The sequence below is a fragment of the Chlorocebus sabaeus genome, chromosome 12 (genome assembly GCF_047675955.1).
Source record: "Chlorocebus sabaeus isolate Y175 chromosome 12, mChlSab1.0.hap1, whole genome shotgun sequence".
NCBI classification, from domain to species: Eukaryota; Metazoa; Chordata; class Mammalia; order Primates; family Cercopithecidae; genus Chlorocebus; species Chlorocebus sabaeus.
This window is the reverse complement of record NC_132915.1, coordinates 100,531,323-100,549,288: the sequence shown is the minus strand read 5'-3', so window position 1 is coordinate 100,549,288 and position 17,966 is coordinate 100,531,323. Positions and strand designations below refer to the sequence as shown.

General features: G+C 44.0%; 1 protein-coding gene across 1 annotated transcript in view; it reads left to right on the top strand.

Moving 5' to 3' along the window:
- The window catches only part of PPP6C (protein phosphatase 6 catalytic subunit), a 46,082-nt gene that overhangs the window by 836 nt on the left and 27,280 nt on the right, over positions 1-17,966 (top strand). The gene's annotated exons all lie outside the window — the stretch shown is intronic.

Below are 17,966 nucleotides of genomic sequence, written 5' to 3'. Positions count from 1 at the left end.
GTTGGTTCTCAATAAATACAAATACTTTTTCCTTAACTGCTTCTTGACTCAACATTTCATTTTCTTGATTTTCTAAAGGAGGTGAATTCCTTGTTACTCCTGAGTCCAAGTAAGAGTAAATGTACGTATGGGTAAGGGATGGCTTTGGTATACTGCTTTTCTTTTTTAGAAACTTTTTAATTATTATTTTTTTAATTGAGATAGAGTCTCACTCTGTCCCCCAAACTCTAGTGCAGTGGTGCGATCTTGCTCACTGCAACGTCTGCCTCCCGGGTTCAGGCGATTGTCCTGCCTCAGCCTCCCGACTAGGTGGGATTACAGGCGCCCGCCACGACTCCCGGCTGTTTTGTATTTTTAGTAGAGACAGGGTTTCGCCATGTTGGCCAGGCTGGTCTTGAACTCCTGACCTCAAGTGATCTGCCTGCCTCGGCCTCCCAAAGTGCTGGTATTGCAGGCGTGAGCCACCGCGCCCGGCCTAAGGTATACTGCTTTTTTGAAAAGTGTTTCTATGTATTTGCTGAAATCAGAACTTCGGTTTCTAGCGGTGCTTATCAGCTCGTGCTAGTATTTATCCGACTCAGTGTATTCTTCTTTTTTTGGAGACGTAGTCTCCCTCTGTCGTCCAGGCTAGAGTGCGGTGGCGCGATCTCGGCTCACTGCAAGCTCCTCCTGCTGGGTTCATGCCCTTCTCCTGCCTCAGTCTCCCGAGTCTCTGGGACTACAGGCGCCCGCCATCACGCCTGGCTAATTTTTTTGTATTGTTAGTAGAGACAGGGTTTCATCGTGTTAGCCAGGATGGTCTCGATCTCCTGACCTCGTGATCCGCCCACCTCGGCCTTCCACAGTGCTGGGATTACAGGCGTGAGCCACCGCGCCCGACCCCGGCTCAGTGTATTCTTAAAGAAATATATTACTGTGGGTTTTGTTTTATTTCTTCTTTGTACAGTAAGTTGATACTTAACATCAGTCAACAAGTATGCATAATATTTGAGGCCACATGTGGTGTTATGAATGTGACTGAATTGTACTTACCTGTTAATTTTGTGTGGCATATGACAGGGGAGTCATTCCTCTGCATTCTCCCATTTTTAATAGAATAATTTAAAATAAGGACAGCCTTCGTTAGTAGTAATGTAGCATTCGTGTTCATCTGAGTCCTTCAGACATTCCTTTTGTAACTTCTTTCTGCTATGTGTTTTTTTTTTTTTTAAGAGAATAAGACTACAACTAGCATTGGGATCCAATTCATGGAAAACTAACCAGACCTCTTAGTAGCATTATTAATCCCATAGGTGAGGTTGACTATTGCATGTCAGTGAATTGACATGGAATTTTTTCTTTTAATTTATCATGCATAAAGCTTTTTTGAACTTTGTATTTATGATGAATAAAATGTTGCTTTTTATGAAAATGTGTCTAGGGTGCGGTGGCGTAATCCCAGCACTTTGGGAGGCTGAGGCAGGTGGATCACTTGAGGTCAGGAGCTCGAGACCAACCTGGCCAACATGGTGAAACCCCGTCTCTACTAAAAACACAAAAATAAGGTGGGGGTGGTGGCAGGTGCCTGTAATCCCAGCTACTTGAGAGGTTGAAGCAGGAGAATTGCTTGAACCAGGGAGGCGGAGGCTGCAGTGAGCCAAGATTGCGCCACTGCACTCCAGCCTGGGTGTCAGAGGGAGACTGTGTCTCAAAAAAAAAAAAAAAGTAATCTGTTGGACTTCTTTGTACCTCTTAGTTTGATAAACATTAGATTTCCTTCTTAAGGAAGTATAGTTTTTAGACCATTTTATTTCCTGTTGAAACACAGCTGCATTGTACTTGACTTGTATTTGTTTGTTTTTTTCCTTAAAATTTTTAAAAATCGTTTTATCTTTTTTTTTTTTTTTTGGGCGGGGAGACGATCTCACTCTCACCCATGCTGTAGTGTGGTAGCACAGTCATGGCCTACTGCAGCCTCGACCTCCTGGGCTCATGCAGCCTTCCCACCTTAGCCTCCTGAGTAGCTGGGACCATAGTCACATGTCCCCATGCCCAGCTAATTTTTATTTATTTTTTTGGTAGAGACAGGGTCTTGCTATGTTACCCAGGCCAGTCTTGAACTCCTGGGCTCAAGTGATCCTCCCACCTCAGCTTCCCAAAATGCTGGGATAACAGGCATGAGCCACTGTACTCAGCTTGTATCTGTTTCTTAATAAACTTAAAAATATGTATTTTGGGCAACCGAGACAAAATAATTCTGAATTTTTCTTTATAAGTTGAGACTTTTTTTCTGTCTTAGAAATGTTTTTATCAGATTAATTTGTTGTGTTGCTCATCTGTGGTGTATTTAAAGAAGCTTAATTTTGTTTCTGTTTCTTGGCATGGAGTGCAACCTAAAATTAGGACAAGAAAGTATGCCAGGAGTACTTTTTCTGAGGCTGTAAAGGCAAAATAAAAGATTCTATTAAGAAAAGAAATTATTGAGGCCACTTAATGAACGTGATGGAAAAGATTTGTTCTGGTAGAAAAGAAGACAGAAATTTACCTATGTTTTAAATTGATTAGAAGATGGAGATACTAGATCAAATACTAAATGCATAGGATGTTCCAGATTTAATCACAATTTCTGTTTCGCTAAATTGGAAATGGTCACATCACTAGTACTGGATCAAATCTACATAACTGTTTTTGTTTGTTTGTTTGTTTGTTTTTTTGAGACAGAGTTTCACTCTTGTTGCCCAGGCTGGAGTGAGTGCAATGGCGCAATCTTGGCTCACTGCAACCTCCGCCTCCCGGGTTCAAGCGATTCTTCTGCCTCAGCCTGAGTATCTGGGATTACAGGCATGTGCCACCATGCCCAGTTAATTTAGTATTTTTAGTAGAGAGAAGGTTTCTCCATGTTGGTCAGGCTGGTCTCGAATTCCCAACCTCAGATGATGTGCCCACCTCGGCCTGCCGAAGTGCTGGGATTATAGGTGTGAGCCGCCGCGCCTGACCTGTTTGTTTGTTTGTTTGTTTGTTTGTTTTGAGACGGAGTCTCGCTCTGTGGCCCAGGCTGGAGTGCAGTGGCCGGATCTCAGCTCACTGCAAACTCCACCTCCCGGGTTTACCCCGTTCTCCTGCCTCAGCTTCCCCGAGTAGCTAGGACTACAGGCGCCCGCCACGTCGCCCGCCACGTCGCACGCCTCAGCCTCCTGAGTAGCTGGGATTACAGGCACCCACCTCCACCCCTGGCTAATTTTTGTATTTTTAGTAGAGATGGGGTTTCTTTTTTTTTTTTTTTTTTGAGACGGAGTCTGGCTCTGTCGCCAGGCTGGAGTGCAGTGGCCGGATCTCAGCTCATTGAAAGCTCCGCGTCCCGGGTTCACGCCATTCTCCTGCCTCAGCCTTCCGAGTAGCTGGGACTACAGGCACCCACCACCTCGCCCGGCTAGTTTTTTGTATTTTTTTTTTAGTAGAGACGGGGTTTCACCGTGTTAGCCAGGGTGGTCTCGATCTCCTGACCACGTGATCCGCCCGTCTCGGCCTCCCAAAGTGCTGGGATTACAGGCTTGAGCCACCGCGCCCGGCCTAGAGATGGGGTTTCACCATGTTGGCCAGGCTGGTCTTGAACACCTGACCTCAGGTGATCCACCCTTCTCAGCCTCCCAAAGTGCTGGGATTACAGGCGTGAGCCACCGTGCCCAGCCTACCTAATGGTTTTGAAGGAGTAAGAATGACATACGTGGGCCAGGAGGCTGAGGCAGGAGAATTGCTTAACCCCGGGAGATAGAGGTTGCAGTGAGCTGAGATCGTGCCACTGCACTCCAGCCTGGCCAACAGAGCGAGACCCTGTCTCAAAAAAAAAAAAAAAAAAAAAAAAAGACGTGAAAGTGAACGGATGGACCACAGTGTAACCTTTCTTATAAAGAGTTCATGTGATTTTATCCACAAGAAAGATTTCAGAGAGATTAATAAAAGGTACAGATTCCATACCTGACCAAGTGGAAGAATTAATGATAAAGGCAGGTTTACTGAATACCTATATTGAAGTATTAATATTTTTGGGGAGCAGGGGTTCTATAACTTGGAGGTTGTCTCATCTCTTGGACAGTTCTTAAGGGTGACATGTTTACCTGAGGTTTTTTTATTTTTATTTTTTTTTGAGACTGAGTTTAGCTCTGTTGCCCAGGCTGGAGCACAGTGGTACCATCTCAGCTCACTGCAGTCTCCACCTCCCGGGTTCAAGCATTTCTGCCTCAGCCTCCCAAGTAGCTGGGATTACAGGCACATGCCACCGCGCTTGGCTAATTTTTGTATTTGTAGTAGAGATGGGGTTTCACCATGTTGGCTAGGCTGGTCTTTAACTCTTGACCTCAAATAATCCGCCCGCCTCGGCCTCTCAAGGTGCTGGGATTGCAGACGTGAGCCACCGTGCCTGGCTGAGTTATTTGGTTTTGCAGTGAATTTTTCTTCAGGTACACTGAGGACAGCTGAACACAACAGTTAGGGATGCACCTGGCTTTGTATGGGGCTGGAAGAGTGTTTTCTATGTTTGCAAGATCCTTTCTTATACCTTGTTTGTCCTTATGGCCACATTTCATTTGTCTTTTGGCCACAGAATTACATTCTCCTTTGTCTTATGAGAATAGTCTTTTTTTTTTTTTTTGAGACGGAGTCTCGCTCTGTCGCCCAGGTTGGAGTGCTGTGGCCGGATCTCAGCTCACTGCAAGCTCCGCCTCCCGGGTTTACGCCATTCTCCTGCCTCAGCCTCCCGAGTAGCTGGGACTACAGGCGCCCGCCACGGCGCCCGGCTAGTTTTTTGTATTTTTTTTAGTAGAGACGAGGTTTCACCATGTTAGCCAGGATGGTCTCGATCTCCTGACCTTGTGATCCACCCGTCTCGGCCTCCCAAAGTGCTGGGATTACAGGCTTGAGCCACCGCGCCCGGCCGAGAATAGTCTTATAACAATGTTCTCCAGTAGAAATATCATGCTCACAAATGTAAGCTTCAAATTTTCTAGTGGCAGTTAATTAATTTATTTTTTTGAGACAGCATCTAACTTTGTTTCCCATGGTGGAATGCACTGGTGCAGACATGAGTCACTGCAGCCTCAAACTCCTGGGCCTCTGTAATCCTCCTGCCTCAGCCCCCTGAGTAGCTTAGGACTTCAGGTATGTACTACCATGCCTGGCTAACTTTTTGAATTTTTTTGTGGAGATGGAGTCATGCTTTGTTACCCAGGCTGGCCTCGAACTCCTGGCCTAAAGCAGTCCTACCACCTAGGCCTCCCAAAATGCTGGGATTATACATGTGAGCCACCATGACTGGGCCGCATTTTTAAAAAGTATAAAAACAGGCCAGGTGTGCTGTCTCATGCCTGTAATCCCAACACTTTGGAAGGCTGAGGCAGGCAGATCATCTGAGGTCAGGAGTTCAAGACCAGCCTGGCCAACGTGGCGAAACCCCGTCTCTACTAAAAATACAAAAATTAGCCGGGTGTGGTGGTGGGTGCCTATAATCCCAGATACTCAGGAGACTGAGGCCAGAGAATCGCTTGAACCCGGGAGGCAGAGGTTGCAATGAGCAGAGATTGTGCCATTGCACTCCGGCCTGGGTGACAAGAGCGAAACTCCATCTCAAAAAAAGAACAAGTAGGCAGGCATGGTGGCTCACGTCTGTAATTCCAGCACTTTGGGAAGCCAAGGTAGGCAGATCACTTTTGGTCAGGAGTTCAAGACCAGCCTGGCCAAAACATGGTGAAATCCATCTCTACTTAAAAAAAAATACAAAAATTAGCCAGGCATGGTAGTGCATACATGTAATCCCAGCTACTTGGGAAGCTGAGGCAGGAGAATTACTTAAATCTGGGAGGCAGAGGTTGCAGTGAGCCGAGATCATGCCATTGCACTCCAGCCTGGGCAATAAGAGCAAGACTCTTGTCTAAAGAAAAAAAAAGTATAAAAATAGATAAATTTTTTTTAGTAATATTTTAACGCAATTTCAAGATGTAATCAATATAAAGTTATTAATGTAACATTTTGCCTTTTTTGGGTACTAATTCTAGGACATGTGTCTATTTTACACCTACAGTACATCCCAATTTGGACCAGCTACCTTTCAGGTACTCATTAGCCCTGTGTGGCGGTAGCTATTAGATGGGACAGTGTAAATTGTTGACTGCTTCCCAGTCTTTTTCTTAGAATTTCAGAGCTGAAGGAGAATCAAAATTCATTTAGTACTATACTCTTCTCACTTTATATAGAGAGAAACTGAGCTTTCTAGTCTATGATTTCCCTGAGGTTGTACAGCTAATCAGTGACATCCAGAACTTGATTTGAAAGCCTCTGTGTTCAGAGCTCTTTCTGATATAATTTATGATTTTTTAGGATGGCTAATAGCATGCTTTTCTAGGTGCATCTTCCACTACATCACCTTTTTTTTTTTTTTTTTTTTTTTGAGACGGAGTCTCACTCTGTCACCAAGGCTATAGTGCAGTGGCGTGATAATTGGCTTGCTGCAACCTCTGCCTCCCGGGTTTAAGCAGTTCTCCTGCCTCAGCCTCCTGAGTAGTGGATTACAGGCATGCCACACCATGCGTGGCTAATTTTTGTATATTTAGTGGAGACCGGATTTCATCATGTTGGTCAGGTTAGTCTCAAACTCCTGACCTCGTGATCCGCCCGTCTCGGCCTCCCAAAGTTCTGGGACTACTGGCGTGAGCCACCGCGCCCGGCCCTCCGTTTTTGGTTTTTTTTTTTTAACTGTACTTTCTGTTTTAAGCACACTGGACTGCCGTCTTCTGATAACATGCCCCATACTTCCCTGTTTCTTTGCTTCTGCTCAGTCTACTTTCACCTGTTTATTAAAATAATTATACAGTACACATATGAAATTGTTTAATACTCATAATGTTGTGAATTGAATATTGATATTTGCTCTGTTTTACAGACACGTAACCAAAATTCAGACAGATTTAGTAACTTTCCAAAGTCATACAGCTAGTAAGTGAATGGGTGGGATTCAAACCTAGGCAGTCTGGCTTCAGGGTTCACATTTACAACTATCATTTAAGCTTCTTCTATAGAACACCTTGTATGCCCTCTATTTACCTCCCTTCTGAGCTCTAGCTCAGATGGCACTTCCTCTATGCAGGACTCCTAGGTTCCACAGTCAGAATTTATTAACAATGATTAGAATTTACATAGCCACTTATAGTTTTGAGAGACCCTTCATGTTGGTTCTGTGATTTACACAGTCCTTGTGATAGGCAGAACGGATATCATCAGGGTCAGGACTTGGTGAGTTTCAAGTGATTTTTGCCATAGTGACTCAACAGAGTACACATCTGAGTTTATTTGCTATTTTAAAATCCCTGTTCTTCTCTTTCCACACTGACATTGCTTTAGCATTTTATTGCCCCATTTTACCACTTAGAGTGTTCTGTCTTGTGTGATAGCAAATATGTCTATCTCTGTTATTAAACTGGAAAATTCTTTTTTTTTTTTTTTTTTTTTTTTGAGACGGAGTCTGGCTCTGTTACCTAGGCTGGAGTGCAGTGGCCGGATCTCAGCTCACTGCAAGCTCCGCCTCCTGGATTCACGCCATTCTCCTGCCTCAGCCTCCCGAGTAGCTGGGACTACAGGCGCCCGCCACCTCGCCCGGCTAGTTTTTTGTATTTTTTAGTAGAGACGGGGTTTCACGGTGTTAGCCAGGATGGTCTCGATCTCCTGACCTCGTGATCCGCCCGTCTCGGCCTCCCAAAGTGCTGGGATTACAGGTTTGAGCCACCGCGCCCGGCCTAAACTGGAAAATTCTTGAAGGCCAGATTCATTCCTTGTTTTTGTCTATTTTTGGTTTTGAGATGGAGTCTCACTGTTCAGGCTGGAGTGCAATGGTGTAGATCTCAGCTTGCTGCAACCTGTGCCGCACTCCAGATTCAAGCCATTCTCCCATCTCAGCCTCCTAAATAGCTGGGATTACAGGTGCACACTACCACACCCAGCTAATTTTTGTGTATATATATATGTATGTATTTTTGGTAGAGATGGGGTTTCACCGTGCTGGCCAGGCTGGTCTCGAGCTTCTGACCTCAAGTGATCCACCCACCTCGGCCTCCCAAAGTGTTGGGATTACAGATGTGAGCCACTGTGCTTGGCCATTCCTTGTGTTTTCCACAATTTTAGAACACTGCCCTGTCTGTGATAATGAGTAAAGGTTTATTGACTCAAACTGTATTCTGCTTTATGACAAATACTTGTTTCTTCTTTTTTTTTTTTTTTTTGAGATAGGGTCTCAGTCTGTTGCTCAGGGTGGAGTGCAGTGGTGTAATCATAGCTTGCTGCAACCTCAAATTCCTGGGCTCAATTGATCCTTCTGCCTCAGCCTCAAAAGTAGCTGGGAGTACAGTTGCGCAATAGTGTGCTCGGCTAATTAAAAAAATTTTTTTTGTTTTTTTTTTGAGATGGAGTCTCACTCTGTCGCCAGGCTGGAGTGCAATGGTGCGATCTCAGCTCACTGCAACCTCCGTCTCCTGGGTTCAAACGATTCTCCTGCCTCAGCCTGCCAAGTAGCTAGGACTGCAGGCACATGCCACTATGCCTGGCTAATTTTTTAGTATTTTTGATAGAGACAGGGTTTCACCGTGTTAGCTAGGATGGTCTTGATCTCCTGACCTCGTGATCCACCCGCCTTGGGCCTTCCAAAGTGCTGGGATTATAGGCGTGAGCCACTGCGCCCAGCAAAAAAAAAAAAAAAAAAAAAAATTAAGGGATAGCATCTTGCTATGCTGTCCAGGCTGGTCCCAAATGCTTCAAGTGATTCTCCTGCCTTGGCCTCCCAAAATGCTGAGGTTATAGGTGTGAGCCACTGTGCCCAGACAACAAACACTTCTTTAAATGGTTCCTTGTGTTAAGTACTGTTCCCCGTGGGTGCCAGGGGCAGAATCAGATACTTCTGTCTGTGAGGAGCTTTCAGTATAGTAAGGGAGGTAAAGAGGTAAACAAAGGCTGTAATAGAGGCTGCCCAGGGCATTGGCAAGCATAGAAGAAGCAGTATGTAACTTTGGAGCCAGAGATGGTTTCATGAAGGAGCAGTTAGGAGAGGCAGAGTTTAGATAGACAAAATGAGAAGGAAAGAACATGCAAACAGAATAAATTCCATGTGCAATAGTAGAGTGTAATTTGCAAGAACATGGCTGATTCGGGCAACTTGAAGTGGTTTGGTGTGGCTGGAGGTGGTACTGGAAAGAAAGATGCCAAATAGGCCGGGCGCGGTGGCTCAAGCCTGTAATCCCAGCACTTTGGGAGGCCGAGAAGGGCGGATCACGAGCTCAGGAGATCGAGACCATCCTGGCGAACACGGTGAAACCCCGTCTCTACTAAAAAATACAAAAAAAACTAGCCGGGCGAGGTGGCGGGCGCCTGTAGTCCCAGTTACTCCGGAGGCTGAGGCAGGAGAATGGCGTAAACCCGGGAGGCGGAGCTTGCAGTGAGCTGAGATCGCGCCACTGCACTCCAGCCTGGGCAGAGTGGGACTCCGTCTCAAAAAAAAAAAAAAAAAGAAAGATGCCAAATCATAGGAGTAGGCTGTTAAACTTAGACTGTTATCTTTTAGGTGGTACATGAACACTTTGAAATGTTTTTATATTTTAGAGAAAAATCATACTGTGATTCGTGATAACTGTTTAAAATGTAGCTAACTAAAAAGAAAAGCAGATTCAAATAAAATTGTTAAAGGGATACACTGTTGTATGTGGTAGGAATATGACAAAATCATGAAAATGGTATTTGGTGTTTGGGAAACATTGTCATAAACGGAAGAATACACTTGAGGAGTTTTAAGAAGGAGAATGACAGTAGGCTTTTGAAATGTTTATTCTGGCAGCATTGTGGACCATGGATTTGACATTTTTTGGCATTGTGGCCAAAAATATCACAGAAGCAGTAGGCCCAGTGATATGAGAGTCTGAGATAAGGCAATGATAAGTGATTGTTGTGTTGGAAAGGAAATGAAGAAGGTATAGTGGCACCTGTTAACAGATTTGGTCTAGGTTATGACAAAGAGAGTTTAGTCTAATTTCTTAGTTTCTGGCCAGGATTACTTAGTACTATAACTAGATTAAGGAATACAGCCAGTTTGGTTTGGGCCATACTGAGTTTGAGATGCTGCCAAGCTAAGACATTGAGATAGAGGTGTCCAGAATACTCTTGGATACTTATGTCACTTAGATAACAACTACTTACTGATTGCCAAATGTGCTCTAAACACTGTTCTAATAATATTAAACTCAGGAGAAAGATCTAGACCAATCGTTCTCAACTGGGGGCAATTTTGCCCCCCAAGGGATTTTTGGCAGTGTCTGGAGACATTTTTGGTTGTCACAGCTGGGGCAAGGGAGGGATGGGAAATTACTATGGATATCTAGTAGGTGTAGATGTCAGAGATATTGCTAAACGTCCACAAGACAGCAAGCAGCCCCCTACAATGAATAATTAGTAGTGCCATGGTTGAGGAACTCTGATCTGACCTGAGGATACAGACACTATCTTCTGGATCGTAAGTAAGCATGTGAATATCATTGTCATTCCAGATTCCTAACTTCTCATTCCCAGTGATCTGTATTATAGTAGAGACTTTATATAAAGACTGTGTGAAATAGAATGTTAGCTATTTAGTTAGTTACTTAGCTAGCTAGTTGAGATGAGCTTTTGCTATGTTGCCCAAGCTAGTCTTGAGCTCTGGGCCTCCAGCCATCTTCCTCCCTTGGCCTCCCAAAATGCTGATATTACAGGTGTGAGCCACCGCACCTGGCTGTGAGATCTTTGTTTTCAAAGCTAAGAGTATTTTATAAATACCAGTATGTAAAATTAGATAAAGGAAGTAGTATGTTTTAGATAACAAGATTAGCTAAACAAGTAATTTTAAAAATTTAGAACTCAGTGTTTGTGGAGACAAGAGGGAACTGGGAGACAGAACAGAGAATAGAATGGAACTGTGAACAAATATCTTGAGGAAAAGGTAGAGAAGAGAAATAGAGCTCTCCTAAGAATGATGGCTATGAACCCCTTCCTATTCAAGGATTAGAAAGTAGTTGAGCACCAAACATGAAAAAAAGCAGTAGTCATTAAAGAAATGCAAATCAAAACCACAATGAGATACCATCTCACACCAGTTACAATGGCAATCATTAAAAAGTCAAGAAACAACAGATGCTGAAGACGATGTGGAGAAATAGGAACACTTTTACACTATTGGTGGGAGTGCAAATTAGTTCAACCATTATGGAAGACAGTGTGGTGATACCTCAAGGATCTAGGACTAGAAATACCATTTGGCCCAGCAATCCCATTACTGGATATATACCCAAAGGATTGTAAATCATTCTACTATAAAGACATGTGCACATGCATGTTTATTGCAGCACTATTCACAATAGCAAAGACTTGGAATCATCTGAAATGCCCATCAGTGATAGACTGGATAAAGAAAATGTGGCACTAATGTGGCACATATACACCATGGAATACTATACAGCCATAAAAAAGAATGAGTTAGGCTGGGCATGGTAGCTCACGCCTGTAATCCCAGCACTTTGGGAGGCCGAGGTGGGTGGATCACGAGGTCAGGAGATCGAGACCATCCTGGCTAACACTGTGAAACCCCGTCTCTACTAAAAATACAAAAAATTAGCCGGGCGTGGTGGTGGGCGCCTGTAGGCCCAGCTACTCAGGAGGCTGAGGCAGGAGAATGGCGTGAACCTGGAAGGTGGAGCTTGCAGTGAGCTGAGATTGCGCCGCTGCTCTCCATCCTGGGCGACAGAGTGAGACTCTGTCTCAAAAAAAAAAAAAAAAAAGAATGAGTTCATGCCCTTTGCAGGGACATGGATGAAGCTGACATTCTCAGCAAACTAACACAGGAACAGAAAATGAAACACCACATGTTCTCACTCATAAGCGGGAGTTGAACAATGAGAACATATGGGCAGAGGGGAGGGGAACATCACATGCTGGGGCCGGTCGGGGGCTGGGGGGTAAGGGGAGGGAGATTATTAGGAGAAATATCAATTGTAGATGACAGGTTGATGGGTGCAGGAAACCACTATGGCATGTGTATACCTAAGTAACAAACCTGCACGTTCTGCACATGTATCCCAGAACTAAAGCATAATAAAAAATAAATAAATAGAAAACAGAATACAAAAAAAGAAAGAAAAAGTATTTGGGCACGATGAGGAGAAAGGGGTGTAGTTTACCCTAAATTTGGGATAAAGCTGTGAAGGGTTTGGGAGGAGAGGAGCATGTGTCTTGACCATGATGACAAGGCAGGGCTCTTTGAGGCCGTTGTTTGTGTAGTTGGTTGACTCACATAGCGTTTATAGTGAGATTTCATAGACTTCTTATCTTTGTGTGTGCGCGATAGCAGTTGGTAAGCTCCTGCCAAACTAGAGGTGAGAAGCAATAGCTTTGGCTTAGAGACTTAGCTCTCTGAATCTTCAGTTGGGGTCAGCAGAAGTGGCAGGCGTAGGGCGCAGCTGTAATTTTACTCTAGTTAGTGTGCCTGAGCCCTGGTTGAAGGCTGCTGCTAGGCAGTTTACATGTGTTCTCCAGACACTCAGTTGTTCAGATTGACAGTTTCACAGTGATGTTCTTCAGTTTATAGTCCACTGTTATTTTCAGGCTAGCACATAGTGTTTGGGGTGGTAACCAGGGATGACTTCAAGTTTAGGAGGCCTTGTGGGCTAGGAGAACCAGTTACATGTCAGTGAAAATTCTGGCATATTGAACTATGGGAACCGGCCAGGCACAGTGACTCACACATGTAACCCCAGCACTTTGGGAGGCTAAGGCAGGTGGATCACCTGAGATCAGGAGTTTGAGACCAGCCTGGCCAACATGGCAAAATCCTGTCTCTACTAAAAATATAAAAATTAGCCAGGCATGGTGGTGTGTGCCTGTAATCCCAGCTACTAGGGGGCTGAGGCAGGAGAATCGCTTGAACCTGGGAGGCGGAGGGTGTGGTGAGCCGAGATCACGCCATTGCACTCCAGCCTGGGCAACAAGAATGAAACTCCGTCTCAAAAAAAAAAAAAAAAAAAATTATATATAAAAAAAGGAAAAGAAAATAAAGATAGGAAATCAAAATGGAGCCAGCAGTAAAAGTAATAATAGTATGTAAAATAAAAGCTGTGATGGAGGCTGGGTGTCGTGGCTCACGCCTGTAATCCCAGCACTTTGGGAGGCTGATGTGGGCAGATTACAAGGTCAAGAGATCGAGATCATCCTGGCCAACATGGTGAAACCCCATCTCTACCAAAAATACAGAAATTAGCTGGGCATGGTGGCGCCCACCTGTGGTCACAGCTACTTGAGAGGCTGAGGCAGGAGAATCGCTTGAACCTGGGAGGCGGAGGTTGCAGTATACTGAGATTATGCCACTACACTGCATCCTGGGCAACAGAGTAAGACTCCGTCTCAAAAAAAAAAAAAACAAACAAACAAAAACAGATGACCTGAGATAAGGACCTTTTTTTTTTTTTTTTTTTTTGGTGAGACAGTGTTGCTGTGTTGCCCAGGGTGATCACAGTTCACTGTAGCCTCAACCTCCTAGGCTCAGGCGATCCTCCTACCTCAGCCTCTTGAGTAGCTGGGACCATGGGCACACACTACCATGCCCCGCTAATTTTTAAATTTTTTTGTAGAGTTGAGGTTTCACTATGTTTCCTAGGCTGGTCTCAACCTCCTGGGCTGAAGCAATCCCAAAGTGTTGGAATTACTGGTGTGAACCATTACACCCAGCCAGGCCTGTTCTTAAAAGAAGTGAAATCTGAAAGGGAGTGTAAATGGGTCCAGTGACTGACAACATGAAACATGGGCAGCTGACTTGGAAACAAAATAGAAAATTCTTCCTACTCTTGTACAGATTATAGCAAAGCGCTTCTCACTTCTGCAAGAACCTTGGTGGTAGTGGAATTCTTTTTTTTTTTTTTTTTTTCTTTCAGAGACAGAGTCTCGCCCTGTTGCCTAGGGTGGAGGGCAGTGGTGCGATCTCGGCTCACTACAACCTCCGCCTCACAGGTTCAAGCGATTCTCCTGCCTCAGGCTCCCGAGTAGCTGGGACTACAGGCGCGTGCCACCATGCCCGGCTAATTTTTTTATTTTTAGTAGAGACGAGGTTTCACCATGTTGGTCAGGCTGGACTCAAACTCCTGACCTTGTGATCCGCCCACCTCGGCCTCCCAAAGTGTTGGGATTACAGGTGGATTACAGGTGTGAGCCACTGTGTCCCACTCGTAGTGGAATTCTTTGAGAACGTTTGGTGAGGTTACATGAGAAAATATTGCAGATGTTAACTGAGTGAGGTGTTACACCCAAAGAAGGTAGGGAAGACCCTGTGATAGGTACTTAAAAGCATTATTGTATTGTTTTAATTTTAAAATTGTATAGTATTAGAAAAACAAATTTCAAAGTATTAATTGCTTTTAGCTAACCTAAAAAGAGCAGTGCTTTGGCTGGGCGTGGTGGCTCACGCCTGTAATCCCAGCACTTTGGAAGGCCGAGGTGGGCGGATCATGAGGTTAGGAGTTTGAGATCAGACTGGCCAACATGGTGAAACCTCACCTCTACTAAAAATACAAAAAATTAGGCAGGCGTGGTGATAGGCGCCTGTAATCCTAGCTACTCGGGAGGCTGAGGCAGGAGAATTTGCTTGAACCTGGGAGGCGGAGGTTGCAGCGAGCTGAGATCACCCCACTGCACACTAGCCTAGGCGACAGTGCGAGACTCCATCTCAAAAAAAAAAAAAAAAAAAAGCTTTTAATTTTGTCAAGATGAGGAGTAAGGAGGTAGTTATGAAAGGCTATAAAAAAATACAGGCCAGCCGGGCGCTGTGGCTCACACCTGTAATCCCAGCACTTTGGGAGGCTGAGGCAGGTGGATCACCTGAGGTCGGGAGTTAGAGACCAGTTCCTGTATTCCCAGCTACTTGGGAGGCTGAGGCAGGAGAATCGCTTGAATCTGGGAGGTGGAGGTTGCAGTGAGCCAAGATCACGCCATTGTACTCTAGCCTGAGTGACAAAGCAAAGGAAAGCTGGATGAAGAGAGAGATAGCCAAGTCCATGTCTAGGGAAAAGCGTTCTTGACTGAGTGAACAGAGAGTATAAAGCCTCAGAGGAGGGAGCATGCCTAGGTAGCCCCTGGACCTGGTGAGGCTGGTGCGTGGGGCAGCCTCCATGGAGAGGAGTTCAACTCGGTCTAATAAATAAATAAAAATAAAAAATAAAAAATTATATTCGTGATTCCCCACCCTCCAAACCAAACCTAAACAATCTGCTCTTGAAATAAATAGTTGAAAAGCCAGACTTCATTAACATTAAAAGCTTTTGCTTTGTGAATGACCCTGTCAAGAGAATGAGACGATGATCCATGTTCTGGGAGAAAATATTTGGAAAAAAAAAAAAAAAAAAAAGCTGATAAAGTATTGTTATCCAAAATATACATAGAACTCTTTTTTTTTTTTTTTTTTTTGAGATGGAGTTTTGCTCTTGTTGCCCAGGCTGTAGTTCAGTGGCACGATCTCAGCTCACCTCAACCTCCGCTTCCCGGGTTCAAGCGATTCTCCTGTCTCAGCCTCCCGAGTAGCTGGGATTACAGACATGCACCACCATGCCCAGCTAATTTTATATTTTTAGCAGAGACGGGGTTTCTCTGTGTTGGTCAGGCTGGTCTCGAACTCCTGAACTCAGGTGATCCGACCTCCTCGGCCTCCCAAAGTGCTGGGATTACAGACGTGAGCCACCGTGTCCGGCCTACAGAGAACTCTTAAAACTCAATAAGAAACTGAACAATCTGATTAAAAAATGGACAAAAGGAAATTACTGTCACATCATGCCTGTTTTTCAGAGTGGTTGTGCTAAATTTCATTCTCACCACCTAGGTGTGAAAGTGGAAGGCATATCACAATATGTTTTCCTCAGTTCTCACAGTCTTGCAAGACGTGGCCCATGGACATGGACATGAACATGGAGATGGTAAAATGGAACTTCCAGATGATAAACAATGGAAGATAGAAGAGCCACCAGTAAAAACCGTCTAGAAGAAGCTGGCTGCAGGGGGGCTTTGGGGTTTATTGGGCTGCAGTGAAGCTTGGAGATATGTGGGTGGCTTTGCAGAAATGTTTCCTTTGTTGGTGCATTATTACAAAGACTGAAATGGGAATTGGCTGCATTTGTGGTAGCTGTAGGAGCTGAATATTACCTGGAGTCCCAGAATAAAGATAAGAAGCATCACTGAAGATAATACTGGGAAGTGTCATAGTGGTTTCTTAACTCTCTAAGATTTCCTTGCTATAGCCTACTCACCTGGTTTGTGCCTTAAAGAATATTAGTAAGATATAATAAAGTAAAATAAATACATATATGCCCCCCAAAATGAACAAAAGACACCTCAAGGAAGAGATAGTGATGACAAATAAGCATATGAAAAGATGCTCTACCTCCTGTGTCATTAGGGAAATGCAAAGTGAAACAAGTATGAGATAACCACTATATACATATTAGAATGGCCAAAATCCAGAACACTAACAGTACCAAGTGCTGATGAAGATATGGAGCAACAAGAACTCTCATTCATTGCTGATGGGAATGCAAAATGGTACGGCCACTTTGGAAGATGGTTTGGCAGTTCCTTATAAGACTACACAAACTCTTACATTTTATAATCCAGCAGTCCTGCTCCTTGATATTTACCCAAATGAGTTGTAAACTTATGTTCATACAAAAATGTGTACACAGATTTTTATAGCCACTTTATTCATTGCCAAAACTTGGAAGGAACCAAGATGTCCTTCACTAGGTGGATGGATAAACAAACTGTAATACACCCAGACAATGAAATATTATGCAGTGCTAAGAAGAAATGAGCTATCAAGCCATAAAAAGACATGGAAGAACCTTAAATACATATTACTAAATGAAAGAAACCAACCTGGAAAGGCTATGTATGTATGATTCCAACTATATGACATTTTGGGAAAGGCAAAACTATAGAGACAGTAAAAAGATCAGTGGTTTGCAGAGGTTGGAGGGAGGTGAGTTTGAATAGGTAAAACTATTCTATATGATACTATAACGGTAGGTACATGTCATACGGTTGTCAAAACTTATAGAATGTACAAAAGGAGTAACCCTAATTTAAACAAACTATGGTTTTGGATGATGATGATGTGTCAGCAAATCATGTTTGTTACATGGTTTGTAACAAACATACCACTTAGGTGTGAGATTTTGATGCGGGGAGGCTGTCTGGGGGAAGGGCGGGCGTATATGGGAACTCTGTACTTTTTTCTTTTTTTTTCCTTTCTATGGAGAACGAGGTCTCTCTATATTGCCCAGGGAGGTCTTGAACTCCTGGGCTCGAGCGATCCTCCTGCCTCTGCCTCCCTAATTGCTGGGATTACAGGCGTGAGCCACTGTGCCGAGCAAGGGAATGCTGTACTTTATGCTCAGTTTCGCTGTGAACCTAAAACTGCTCTAAAAAATAAAGTCTATTTACAGGGGTGAAAAAACAATAAAAAATCTACTTTCCCTGGAGTTCTGTCTCAGCAATGATTATTTCCAGCCTTCTAATTGTTTAAGCCAGAAACCCCGAGTCATCCTTGATTCTTTACTTTCTCTTAACACCTTGTATCCAGTTGGTCATAAATCTAGCAGATGCTACATTCAGATAACATGTGGAATCGATTTTCCCTATTTTTTACTTTTACTACCCTGTCCAAGCCAGTTAACTTTTACTTAGATTATTATAGAAGACACTTAACTGATCTCCCTACTTACAGAGTCTCGCTCTGTTTCCCAGGCTGGAGTGCAGTGGCGTAATCTCGGTTTACAGCCACCTCTGTCTCCTGGGTTCAAGTGATTCTCTTGCTTCATCCTCCCAAGAAGCTGGGATTACAGCCGTGCACCCCCACGCCTGGCTAATTTTTGTATTTTTAGTAGAGATGGGGTTTTGCC